Raw genomic sequence first — 14,863 nt, forward strand, 5'->3', positions numbered from 1 at the left:
CGATGTTAATGTGACGTACGTGCGTACATGCACTTCTCCGTTCAGTACAGGACTCCATGATCGCGAATTAAACCACTCGCGAAATCGTTGGGAATTCCCGATTTGTGAAAATTTAGACTTGCAAAATATATGGCATATACAGTACATGTTTCAATGAAGTCATTGATGAACATGGCAAATGTTTCCCATCTAGATGAATGGTTTAATCATTGTGTATTTGAATCATCAAGTGCATTTCATAGTTTCAGTCTGCTGAAAGAATTTCTTTTATTTTGAATTGATATTGGTACTATAAATATTAGGCAAGTATTGATTTTGGGCTCTGATATATCTCCCATGTGTGCAAATGAAAGCATGAGAGTGTAGCAAAGTGAGAAGGAAAGAAGCAAGGCAGAACAGTGGCAAAGAAAACAGAAGCAGCAGCACAGAGAATAAGAGAATCTTCTTTCTGCACATTGTCTGTCTACCAGGGTATGTCTGCATGTAAAACTTTCCCTTATATGGAAGAAGAGCATTATATGCCTGAGCAGTCTCAGCTGCACAGATTACCCAGAATGCCAGAGGAGATCTTCACTGGAATGTGACAAATCGTCAACAGCTCTGCCCCTTATTTTTTCTGCTTCCAGTGAAAACATCAAACGAATACAAGAGGAACAATGTACTGCACATTTTCTGCTCCGTTTTCAGCTCTCTCTACATGGTCATCTTCCCTTATACAACACGACATGCACTCTTTTGTATGGTTGTGTTTTGTTTTCCATGTTGAATATATGTACTGGGTCGGATGTAATGAAATGGTGTAATCAATAAATTGTGCGTTGTGTGGATTGCATGTGTCCCAATGTAATAAGGTAGTATAATCAATAGATTGTGTATTGTATGCGTTGCATGGTCCACTGGCTATCTCAGATTGATGAAAGATTCCCCCTTCTTTTAATGAAGCCTGTGATATAGAGGCAGTGTTTTGAATGCCCTGGAGGCTGTTTATTGGTAAATGCCATCTGGTTTGATCCTCATATCAGTAAGGAGAATGTCGAGATCCTAGCAAATATTTTACATTTTTCAATAGTTGCTGAAATGGTATGTAGTTTACTATGTCTACAGGAATGATGACGAAGAATAAGACAAATTCTCTGCATCTAAGATACAGAGCAATGGTATAATGTATAGAATTGTACAGCAAATGTGTATGTTGCAACAGTTGTCAGCATTGCTTTCTATGTCTCTCTCTCCACTCACACAAAATGCACTATATTAATAATTATCCAGATGCATCAAAGCTTCAATTAATCTTTTCAGCGTGAGCTTCTGCAGAGGTGTTAAAGTACAGTGCCGACCGCGGGAAACGTCACGCTTTTCCGAGATCTGGACGAGGCCACTGACGCGTATCCCCGCGGGTACCCGCGGGTATACGCGTTCAGTGGACGAGTCCATCCGCCCGCACGGAAAATCCGTCCTCGGGAATATGCGTCTCGATTGACGCGGGTTGGACGAGGGTGGACGAGGGTGGACGAGGGTATTCAAGGGCACATTCCCGTTAAGCTTTATTTTGACCGCTCAATCAAAATACATTTCATGGAGTTCCGACTTTGCCCATTTTCATCAAATTCCGATTTCAGGGGCTTCTTTTCGATTTAATCACACTCTGATGTCCACTGCCTTGATTGTTCGCTACTTTCTAAAGAAGTACACCTGCGGAAGTTGTGCACATGCGTTCATCACTCAAGTATCAGTAATTATTAGAACATATCGACATCGGTTACGATCATCTCGCTATTCACGACTTTTAACGACCTGCGCCACCAAAATTTCATTGCTGAAAATTCGGTGGCCCAATCGGGCTACAAAAAAAGTCGGATGTTTGCCTTTACTTTTGGAAATGAACAGCGGTAACAGTCGGCTCCGTAAGACGCAAAAATGAATGTCGCATGTTTACTTTTGATTTTAGAAATGAATCACGCTGACATTTGACTCCGTATGATACTGGAATAAATACCGAATGTTTGCTTTGGCGTTCGGAAGTGAATGATAATATTCAACTCCGTAAGACGATAAGATAAATGCCGGATGTTTGCTCTTACGTTCGAAAGTAAATAGCAATAACATTCAGCTCCGGAAGATGCTTGAGTAGGCTATATGTCGAATGATCCCTTTGACGTTCGGAAATGAATAACAAAAATATTCAACTCCGTACGATGATAAAATAAAAAGACGGATATTTGCTTTTACTTTCGAAAATAAAAAGCAATAACATTCGGCTCCGGAAAATGCTAACATAAATGTCAGATCTTTTACGTTCGGAAGTGAATAGCAGTAATATTCTGCTCCATACGATGCTAAAATAACTGTTGGATGTTTGCTTTTAGATTTCGAAATGAATAACAGTAACATTCAGGTGCGTTCGGTGGTAAAATTAATGTTCAATGATTGCTTTGATGTTCGGAAATGAATAACAATGACATTCAACTCCGTATATACGTTGATAAAATATACAATGTATATCTGATGTTTGCTTTTACGTTCGGAAGTAAATAGCAATAACATTCAGCTCCCGAAGATGCTAAAGTAAATGTCGAATGATCCCTTTGACGTTCGGAAATAAATAACAAAAATATTCAACTTCTTACGATAATAAAATGAATGACGGATGATTGCCTGTACTTTCGAAAGTAAATAGCAATAGCATTCGGCTCCGGAAGATGACAAAATAAATGTCAGATGATTGCTTTTACGTTCGGAAGTGAATAGCAGTAATATTCTGCTCCATTATACGATGCTAAAATAACTGTCGGATGTTCGCTTTTAAATTTCGAAATGAATAACAGTAACATTCACCTGCGTTCGATGGTTCGGAAATGAACACAATAATATTCAACTCCGTGTATACGATGATAACATGAATGTCTGATGTTTGCTTTCATGTTCAAGAGTAAATGGCAATAACATTCAGCTCCGGAAGATGCTAAAATAAATGTCGAATGTTTGCTGTGACGTTCGGAAATTAATAACAAAAATATCCAACTCCGTATATACGATTTTGCGTTCGGAAGTGAATAGCAGTAATATTCTCCTCCATACGATGCTATACTATAGTACCTGTCAGATGTTCGCTTTTAAATTTCGAAATGAATAACAGTATGCATTCAGCTGCGTTCGATGGTTCGGAAATGAACACAATAATATTCAAGTTCGTGTATACGATGATAACATAAATGGCAATAACATTCAGCTCCGGAAGATGCTAAAATAGAATGTCGAATGTTTGCTATGACGTTCGGAAATGAATAACAAAAGTATTCAACTCCGTTTATACGATTTTACGTTCGGAAGTGAATAGCAGTAATATTCTGCTCCATACGATGCTAAAGTAACTGTCGGATGTTCGCTTTTAAATTTCGAAATGAATAACAGTAACATTCACCTGCGTTCGATGGTTCGGAAATGAACACAATAATATTCAACTCCGTGTATACGATGATAACATGAATTTCTGATGTTTGCCTTTATGTTCAAGAGTAAATGGCAATAACATTCAGCTCCGGAAGATGCTAAAATAAATGTCGAATGTTTGCTGTGACGTTCGGAAATTAATAACAAAAATATTCAACTCCGTATATACGATTTTGCGTTCGGAAGTGAATAGCAGTAATGTTCTGCTCCATACGATGCTAAAAATAACTGTCGGATGTTCGCTTTTAAATTTCGAAATGAATAACACTATACATTCAGCTGCGTTCGATGGTTCGGAAATGAACACAATAATATTCAACTCCGTGTATATGATGATAACATAAATGTCTGTTTGCTTTTATGTTCAAGAGTAAATAGCAATAACATTCAGCTCCGGAAGATGATAAAATAAATAACGCATGTTTGTTGTGACGTTCGGAAATGAATAACCAAAATAACTCCGTATATACGATGATAAAATAAATGTCTGATATTCAGTTTTACGTTCGAAATATAACAATAACAATCAGCTCCGTTCGACTTTCGGAAATGAATGATAATAATATTCAACTCCGTACGATGTTTAAATAAATGTCGGATGCTTGCTTATAATTTGTATTGCTATGTACTTTCGCAAATAAATAGCAATAACATTCGGCTCCGGATGATTGCTTTTACGTTTGGAAGTGAATAGCAGTTACATTCTGCTCCGTACTATGCTAAAATAAATGTCGGATATTTGCTACATGTGTATTACATTTCGAAATGAATAGTAACATTCGGCTGCGTTTGATGGTAAAAAAACAAAACAAAAAAAACAAAACACAAAACAAACACACACACACACACAAAAACTGTCTGATGTCTGCCTTGACGTTCAAAACTCGGCCCCGTACGATATGATGAAATAATTGTCAGATGACTCATTTCACTTTCGCAAGTGGACAACAGTGACATTCGGCTCCGTACGATGATAAAATAGATGTCGGATGTTTGCTTTTATATTTGGAAATGACTAACTGTTAAATTCTGCTCCGTATACGACAGAGCTGCCAACCTTTCGAAGCACAAATTAGTACTCAGCAGCTCCAAAATTCGTATTTTCCACCAGAATTCGTATTTTTTCAATCTCCCTCTTTTTGCTATGAGGCCTACAGGCTCTAAACATAACGTTATGACACATGCCGAAGCATCCAGCTGGTCACCAGCACGATAAAGATTCTAAACTACGCAATGTTCAGCGTTGATTGATTGCTTTCTCGCAATGTGTACAAGTGCAAGTTTGTACCTCCAAAAACTTTCTGGGCTGATTATGGAAGCTTCCACTTTCTAGCAGGGGACGGGGAATGCTTGATCTTCTCAAGAGAGCTTCTGTGTGAGCAGATGCAAAACTCTGTTCTGTGTTTCCAATTATGTACTATCAAAACATAATCATGCGTTGTTTTCAGGCTTTTTTCATTTTATTGGATTTTAAACATCAGTATTTTTCGAAGTATTCCAATTCCTTTTCCCCTGACTGGAATCGGAAAGTCTGCTATAACGATGATCGCAAAATGCCGCGCTGTGTGTGGAAGCGCCGATGTGGTGCAAACACGTGGCTTCATTTTCAAGTTTAAATGAATGCGCCATGTGCTCCTGCCTATAAGAGGTTACTGCAAGTTCGATGGATCGAATGCGCCATAGCTGAGCTGAGCTGAATGGCTTGTTTACGGTAAACATGCAGTTTACGTTCGATATGAAGAAATCATTACGTCTTTCACGAGGGAAAAACACACAAAACAAACAAACAAACAAACAAAATACACCCACGAACGAATGTTGATAGCCAAAACTTTGAAAAGTAATAAGCAGTTTTGATGCGCGTGAACTGAAATTAATTGTCATTACACGTTGTATTTTGCTGTCTAACCAGGTGATGACTGCATCTCATTGGACCTTCTCGTAGTGAATTTGTCTGGGCATACGAGACCTTTCATGTATTTCTGTGATTGCATTTTTAATTGACTGAATAATCAATCCTTTTTTTTTTTATTGTTCAGGGAACATTAGATATTCGATCAAGTACACTATAATAGACTGTTCGATGTTCCCTACTATGCGCCAAAAGCAAGGCTATAGACATAGAATCATGATATCTTTGGAATTATTCCTTTAATTCAACTAATGAGCTGGTTCTTCGATCGATATTTCCAGGATACTTACACGCTGTTTATTCCAATGCGCGCATTCTTTCGTCTGGCATGCACCTGGGTGTGGCACCTGCTTTTGTGGCAATTTCCACAAGGGAGAGGGGTGGGGTGTCAAGTTTCTTCGAGCCGAAGAGACTGCATACACAATCTCTTCGCTTTTATTTATTGTAATTCGTGTTTTCGCCTTATTCTTTGCTGATATTGAACATTTAGATTTAACTTTACGAAAGTTGCTATAGCACATGGTTCGTTTTGTTGTGAGGTGTACGTAATTTCTTTTTTTTAAATCATTCTTGAGAGGGGAAAGAAGAGTAAGGGGGAAAGAAGACTAGAGGGAAAGGGAAATAAAACAAACGTCACGTACGCTAAGCATTCACAGGAAGCCGTCTTTTTACACCAGTCACCAGCATAGTTATCATCACTATCAGACATCACTCAAGATCATTTTAGCCTTTTCCTATGATCAACATTAAGAAACACGCATAATCCCTCGAGATAAATATCTAGGAAACTCAATAATAAATACAAAGTATCAACACCTCCCAACGACACAAACATTTAGAAAAGACAACAAATAGCACATCGAAGCGGCTGGGATCAAACTCCGTCGCTTCGATTGCAGCGAAGCGGAGAAAGCGCCGTTACGAAAATAACAGTGCGAGACACTAAGAGAATTACGTTTAAATACTTCAAAGTATAAAGGGAGCGGATAAAGTGATATAAAAGGGAAGAAATCGTACTAAACGAGGTGTGAGAAACGACGGAAATAAAACGAAGTTTAGTAGTAAGCTTAGGCCCTAGCAAAAGTTTTGCAGCACCGAAAGCTACGCGAAAATAAACACACATATAAAACTCGGTATTGCGACGAGATCCTATGGGATCAAGTCAATAAACGATACAAAACAAAGGAAATTGATTCATTTTGACCGGAAAATAGTTTGTTATAAGTATTCTGTTATATGAGATCTCCTTTAAAGGCCTAGAAATAATCGAGTTTCCACGATACTCGGGAAAGAAAGTTCGAACGCTTTTCACCTGCACATATATACTGCAGAGGGCAGTGCACATCAGTCATCAATACACGAACAGAAACTCACCTCTACAACTTCCTCGCAGAAAATGATGCAATAGCGTTATAAAAAAAACACACAACACTCTAAAAATCATTTCGTACTTGGGAGGCAAGGGACAAGAGGATGAAAAGAAGAGAAAAAGAAGCAGACATTGCACAACGGGACGCTTTCACCCCGCCTCATACGGTACTGTAGTGGCAGCTGGCTACAGTGTGTAGACAATCCCCAGCCCCACACATGGGGATACCACGGCGATCCATGTAAACATCCAGGGTCCGTAGGCGACAGGGATTCACGCGCGCGAAGTTCTGTTCGGTGTACACAGTACGCAAGCAGCGATATGCGTGTGCGCACATTTTTCTATTCAGCGCTTTCCACATACGGTGCGTACGCGTTGCATCGATATCCCAGCTGAATACAGATAACATGGCACATGCGACGTGCGTTTGCTATATTTTTACCCATTATTTTTCCCCACTGTGAATTCGTACTTTCTAAGGACGTTTTCATATTGTCGTATTCCCTTCGATTTTTCGTATACGAATTTTTCGGAACGGTTGGCAGCTCTGGTACAATGCTAACATAAATAACAGATTATTGCTTTCACATTTGAAAATGATTAATGGTATAAATAGGCTCAGTATGATGCTTAAATAAATAGAGGATGTTTGCTTCACATTCGGAAATCAATAAGGGTAACATTCAGTTCCATAAGATGCTAAAATGAATGTCGGTTGTTTGCTTTTATACAGTGTATTTGAAAATGATTAACGGTAATATTCGGCTCCGTAAGGTTCTAACATACTATAGTAAATGTTGGATGATTGCTTTTACAATCAGAAATGAATAGCGGTAACTTTCGGCTCTTTACAATGCTAAAACAAACTATCTGGAAATGCTCCCACTTTCTCATCCCAAAAGTAAGCTATGACCACCTAATAGGCATCAACTTTTATAATTATCTATAAGCCTATTTGCTAAATCTTAGAATTCAGAATAATGGTGATAAGATGATCTACTTTTGTATTCATTTATTTCAGACATGGGTACCTGTCACGTCAGTAATGTTTAATAATTGTTTTTAGCAGGACCGATTTAGTTTTTCCTATGTTTTCCTTGATTTTTTTGGCCACCAAAAAAAAAAAAATAGAAATCAATGATTTTGGTGGTCAAAAAATAAAAATTAGTTTGGAGCCCTGCGATATCATTGGGCTCATCATTACTTAATCTTTCCCATGATACGCTAATATTTATATCATCAACCTGTCGACGTCATCCGACAATTCATGATTCAAACCTTTTTTTTTCATCGTCCGTAACCCAACTTTGAACACAGACAGGGTATTCTTTCTCATTCTAGAGTAATGAAGGAGCGCACTTTCGGCTGTGATCTAAGTCCTATTATCATCATGAGTTCATGTCGCCGTTTAGTGATCTAAACTTCAGCTTTGCTGAACTGTTCAATGTCTTGAGCAGGAAGCGAAAACAATAGCTGGACTAAGGAACCTTCGTTTTTAAAAGGGGAAAATAGAAACAAAAAAACAACACTGAAACCGAACAAGCCAGCCGAGCATTGTTTAGGTTAACCACGCGTGGTGATAATCGCGCCCATTGATCGCTCTGTCCAGCTGGCTTAACCCTATTCTAACTGGGAGGAGTTTTTACTGGGGGTGACCCCCCCCCCCCCCCTTCAGATCTCGGCCACCGATCGCGCGATCGCTGCGAAATTTTTCCTGAAGATAGAGCTGGATGTCAACTACAAGATTACATGGTCATACAATAGAAAAATATTGCCTTTCTATTTTTAATAAATTGATTATGCAAAGTTGTGCATGAAATCATATTTTCACCTATAACTCCATAAAAAAGACTGAAGTATTGCTAAATTTTTGTGTCAAAATTCCTCAAGACATACAAACCAATTTTCATTTAAAAATAAAGCACAATCAAAATCAATTTCTTTTGTTTTTTATTGTTTTGTTAATTTCTTATGTATTTTATTGTTTTTTCGACCTTTTGTTTTCTGTTGTTTTTCAAAATTTGTTGCAGGCACTTTTTCAGGCTTATCTACACTAGAATTGATTAATTTCAATGGTTCAAAGATGAAATACTCTAATTTATAACAATTTAACCCAAAAAACACAATTTGCATTCAATTTGCACACGATATCATGAATTTGAGCTGTTTTCCGGTTGACATGCATTTGCATAATATTACGTAACTTCAGAACGGTGTACTCAGACGTCGCAAATTTGGTCTCAAAATATGCAGAAGACTTCAATGAAAAAAGTTGTGAAACGACGCGGCAAAATCTTTGCGCGTTGCAGAATCGTGGCGCGAAACGTGGGGGGGGGGTCAATTTGACCCCCCCCCCCCCCCCCAGTTAAAATAGGGTTAAGAGTATGCATATTGACCAAAAATAGTCAGAGGGATGCTAATTTACTCTTACAAGCTATCGCTACTATTTAAGTTGAAAACTGGAACTTTCTGAAAGGTTAAAGATGATCGTAAAATCAGTTCTGGCTACAGGATTTTATAATAATTATAATAGCATACAACATGTACCAAGTTTTCATCGTTTACCTGTCTAGAAAAGGCGGGAATACACCCTTACGCAATTACCCGTACTTTGCCTCATCTTTGCCTCATCGTTTTATTTATTTTTTTATTAACAGTTGATCGTAATATTTACAAATTGTAAAGCAGTCTGCTATTATACAGTAATATAATAGTGTTACATTCGTCACTTGAAATTGGTCGGGTGACGCTCACAAAAATGTTTGAAAATCGCGCGATTATGTGGCATTTTGTTCGTTAGTTGGCGTCTTATCACTCCAAAGCAGTTCAGCTTAACTGTTGGCTTATAGAAGTGATCATCAATCGGTAAGGATTAGTCAGATGAATTCATGAATTCACTTTATGCATCACGGCTAATCGAACTATTCAACATCGTTGAAGTAACCATACTTTTTTATTTTCATAGTTCAAACTATTTCTTAACATTTATATGCAAAACGAAAGTACTCTACACGTTTTTCAAAATGCTCAGATGTAATGAGTCAATTCCACAAAGATTGCATTACGGCAACCTTTACTGACCTAAACAAGTTTTCTATAGAGCTATCAGTTCTATTATAATGGCATTCTGATAACTTCGACTGCGTTTTGAATTCGTACCGAGCACAGCATTCAAAACAACGGGTTCCTCAGGTCCTCTTTAGGTATGGTATACTTGCTAAAAGCATTCTCTTTAGCTTCCATTGACAACAACATGGGAGGAGAATGGAAGCGATCAACTTTCTCGGTAAATGAGGCTTTTCGTATATAGCACACATTGCGTGCCTCTTTCTTTTTTTCTGTTTCTGTTGTTTCAAACTACACTGCAGCCGACACACACACAAACACACCAAAGTTTACATTCAGGCAACCGTATTTTGGTATTGGTTAGAATCGAATTATATCTGTCTTGTGATTGACTAATTATCTGTAGCAAAAACAAAACAAAACAAAACAAAACAAAACAAAAACAAAAACAAACAAACACAAAAATGCTGAAAACTGCTTATCGAATATCAGTGGCGTGCCAAAGGAGTAAAATGGAGTCTATACTCTAAAGGGGCCTGAGCTTTTGATTCCAGAAGAATATTCGTCAGAGGCAAAATGATAATCAGGCAGGGAAAGCAATCACATTATAAAGAAGTTCACACAACACGAACAGTCAGGGACAGGCTAGGGACACGGAACAAAGAAAACAAAAGGAGAGGATGGGAGGTCATGGGCAAGGAGGCCAACAGGTGAAGGGAGGGGGATTAAAGCAGGAGGGTGGATAGACAAAAGGCATAGGAGGGTCAGTGATAATCCTGAGTGCCATGGGGGTGCATCCATTTAAGAATGAATTTTCTCACACACCCAAGCTGTCGCCATTTATGTGTGTGCGATGAAGCGTTAACGCCGTCGCTAAGCAGGACTGTTGCATCATGGGGGGGGGGGGGGGGGGGGGGGGGGGAACGGGTTGTGAGCTTGAACATAACCTGAACTTTAAGGGCGATTTTCTTTTTTTTTTCTTTTATGACTTCTAGGGATGCGGAAAGGGGTTGTTTTATATATTATTGTAAAGATAAAACTATACAATGTATGTAGAATTCAAGTATTTATATATACATGTGTAGACATGCCTAAAATTTCGTTTACTGCGACATACGCATTTCGACCGAGCGCATCACGACCTGTATGGACTACGCACATATTATATTCTTTTATCTCGCGCTCTGCTTTTTTGGGAATTTCTTCAAGCATAGGTGTCAGGTTTTCCTACGTTACGTCTGCGGTCATTAATTCCGTATTTGTTAGTTTGTCTGCTTTCTTATTCTGTGTTTTATGCATTTTACTTGAACTTAAAGGTCTAGACATTTCGTTTGCTAAATGCACGCGAGTCACGTTGCATTGTATGATGTATTTTGTTTCGTTGACCATTCATGAGAAGCGTTTCTTTGAGCAAACTCTCTTTTCACACCAAAATCACTTAGAAGGTAGTCATCCACATTGGTTATCAAAATAATAATTCTGTCATTTTCCTTTCGTTCTGAAACAGGAATCAGAATTCTCAACACGTCATCCACATTGGTTATCAAAACAATTCCGTCATTTTCCTTTCGTTCAGAAACAAAAATCTGTTATTCTCTACACGTTATTACAAAAATTACATCTCAGCGATAATAGGGCCTACTAGAACCAACTCATCGCCGCAAAATGACACATTACGGTTACGAGGACATACACAATGCTTGAACAAATTACTTTGCTTCAAAATGTAGAAACAGATGAAGTGACGTAACAAGAGAAAGGGCGCACCGAAAGAGGTACACTGTATCAAGATCAACTAAGATAAACTCTAACAAAAAAGAAGAAGGAAACTATCCCCCCCCCCACACGCACACACATACACACAGATCACATAGATACACAAAGGTCATATGTTTACCTTTGGGAGCAGTGATTTAAAAGATGTTTTAGATATCACATGTGATGCATAATAGGTCCGTTGTGCAAAGCATCCTACATATTTTTTTTTTTTTGTAATAAAGCCTAGAATATAAGGAGATATCAGTATTTCTCTTATAGATTGTAAAGAACCTTCGGAATTAGGACCTTTGTTTCATTTTCGGATTAACGAACCTTCGGCATAACGAACCTTATTTCATTTTTTTTGATAAATGAACCTTTGGAATAACAAGTTACAAACCTCATATTTTCGGATTAACGAACCTTCGGAATAGCGAACTGTAACCGTTCACATTGTGTACTGTATTTTCGATCATACGGATTCAATTTTTTTTTTTCCAGCGGTTGTTTCTATCCCTATAACTCACATTTCAGAACTATGGGGGTTTTGTTTCATGTACGTGGTGAATTAATACGCCTTTAATGCAAGAGCAAAAACATGGGAAAGCTTGAATGCTTTTCACGTGCACATCGTCGCATAAAGAGAATCAGGTGCTGACGGACCATAGAAGTGTCTCAAAATCAATACTGCCATGCAGCTTGCACCAAAATCACAAGAAATACTACATGAAGATTCTGATAGGTATTATCCCGTAACAGGGGCGGATCCAGGAATTCCGTAAAGTGGGGGCGCGTTTACAAAATTAAAGGGGGGCGCACGCACCCCTCCCCCATTTTTTTTTTTACATTTCTTTTGTTTCAACAACAAAAAATATATAAAGGGGGGGGGGGGCGCCGGTTGCGGTCCTCCCTGGATCCGCCCCTGCGTAACCAAGTAAGTTTGAGAGAGAAAAGTTTGAGCCAAAAACACAGCGTTGACAAGTACTACCACAAATTGCATTTTAAATATGGTATATAGTGCACAGTACGAGAAAGTATACAGCACGAGATCTCTCGTTAGGTGATCCGAGTATCTTCTCGGATCACCTTCTGTATCTGTACGGATTCTTTGTTAGGTGATCCGAGTATCCTCTCGGATCACCTTCTGTATCTGTACGGATTCTTTGTTGGTTCTTCTTATTTCTGGACAAAAGTTGTGTATCTACTTACTCAAAAAGTTCTCAGAGTATCAATTTTAAACTCATACCATATATGTATCATGTCCCAAAGACGACAAATCTAATGTATAATTGTGATCAGTCGACCGTGACGTCACTATGACGTCATTATATGAAAACACATTTTCATTCATATCTCATTAATAGAATGGAATTTTTCAATGAAATTTACGTCACATACACTTCAATTTATGCACATTCTATTCATATTCTCAAAATTCATATTTTCTCTTAAAACGTGCGCGTACGCGCGCGTTGAAATATTTGTATGCTCAAATCGAGCTCAAATTTTTTTTGCACACGTTTCAGACCATTTAGAGCATTTTTTGAAAAATTGAAAAAATTGGACGGACGCGTACGCGCGCGCGCATATACGCACGTACAGCTCATATGCAATAGAAATTTCCACTTTTTTTACACAGATCGGATGCCTGAAATGTCAAGGAATATTTCTACAAAGTTTCAAGTCAATCCCACTCAAAATGACGTCATACGGGTCCGTCAAAGTTGAAATTCCGCGCGCGCGTCAATGGCGATATACAGTGCAACAATGCCAAAAAACTGCCAATTTTAAATCCGATTTTACTCGTCAGGATGGACGGTGACCCCCCATTTTCTTTACATATTTTGAAAGCTGATGAGTTGTACATGTCATTTCATGGGTTGGCAATGCTGGAAAAATGATTAAAATATATCAAATTTCTTAATAAAGTTAAAAAAGTAAATTTTCAAAATGACGTCATCAAATTTCAAGTTCATTCAAGCATATCTCACTTATTCTTTAGTTGATTTTCGTCCAAATTTCAATATGTTGTAGCTTATTAAATGGTCTTTCAGATATATAATAACAACAATTTGATTGGATAACGGCATCACCTCGTAAAAAGGGATTAAAAGTAACATTGTTAAATTTGACCAGTTTACGTGTTATCTCTATGGGAGTGCAGTTTTTCTGGAAATGAAAACTGACATGACTATCTTTATCGAGCACTAGCTCACTTATGCTTCGGTGAATTTCTCCCATGTTTTAGTATGTTGTAGCTGAGACTTTGGGCTATCGTGTGTGTGCCCTTCGTTTTTTCATACGGAGTCGGCATCATGCCCAAAAATTTGGTTGAAATTAAAGCTTATCTTCCATGTATTTTCATATTCCTTTCTTTCTGCAACTTTCTTTGCAATAACTCAAGAAAAACAAGCTCTATCAGCCCAATATTTTGCACATGTTTAGTTTATGTCACGTACATTATTTCATAAAATAACAACTACTTGATCGGGCACCTTCTTGGGTATGTAAATTAGGGTCAAAGGTCAAAAATGTTTCATCCTGTATCTTGGTGAATACATGTCTTATCTTTCCCATATTTTGCTTACGTAAAGACCATGTTACAAGAATCATTTCACAAAATAACCACTTTTTGCTCAGACGCCATCTTGTCTGTGCAAAGTAGGGTCAAAGGTCATATGTACTTCTTTCTTTATCTTCATTATGACGTGTTATCTCTATGGGAGGGAATTTTTCTAGATGTGAAAATTGACATGATTGTCTTTATCGACGACTAGCTCAATTACCCTTCAGTGAATTTCTTCCAGATTTGAGTATGTTGTAGCCAATGTAATACTCTTTAAGTTTGGTTAATCAAAGTTTTAATCGGATGATGTCTTCACCACGTGAAAATGGATATAATGTAACCTTGTCAAATTTAACCAGTTTACGTGTTATCTCTATGGGAGGGAATTTTTCTGGAAATAAAAATTGACATGACGGTCTTTATCGAGCACTACCTCACTTACTCTTCTGTAAATTTCTCCCAGATTTTAATATGTTGTAGCTCAGACTTTGGGCTATCATCACTGATTCTCCATTTTTTCATACGACGCCGAAATCACGTCAAAAAACTTGGTTGACATCAAACTTATCTTCGATGTATTGAGATATTTCTTTCTCTCTGCAACTTTCTTTGCAATAACTCAAGAAAAACAGCCCCTATCATCCCCATATTTTGCACATGTTTAGTTTATGTCACGTACATTATTTCATAAAATAACAACTACTTGATCAGACACCATCTTGGGTATGTAAATTAGGGTCAA

This window comes from Diadema antillarum, unplaced genomic scaffold, assembly GCF_040938485.1.
Source record: "Diadema antillarum isolate AM-2024a unplaced genomic scaffold, OU_Dant_1.0 scf00000110, whole genome shotgun sequence".
NCBI classification, from domain to species: domain Eukaryota; kingdom Metazoa; phylum Echinodermata; class Echinoidea; order Diadematoida; family Diadematidae; genus Diadema; species Diadema antillarum.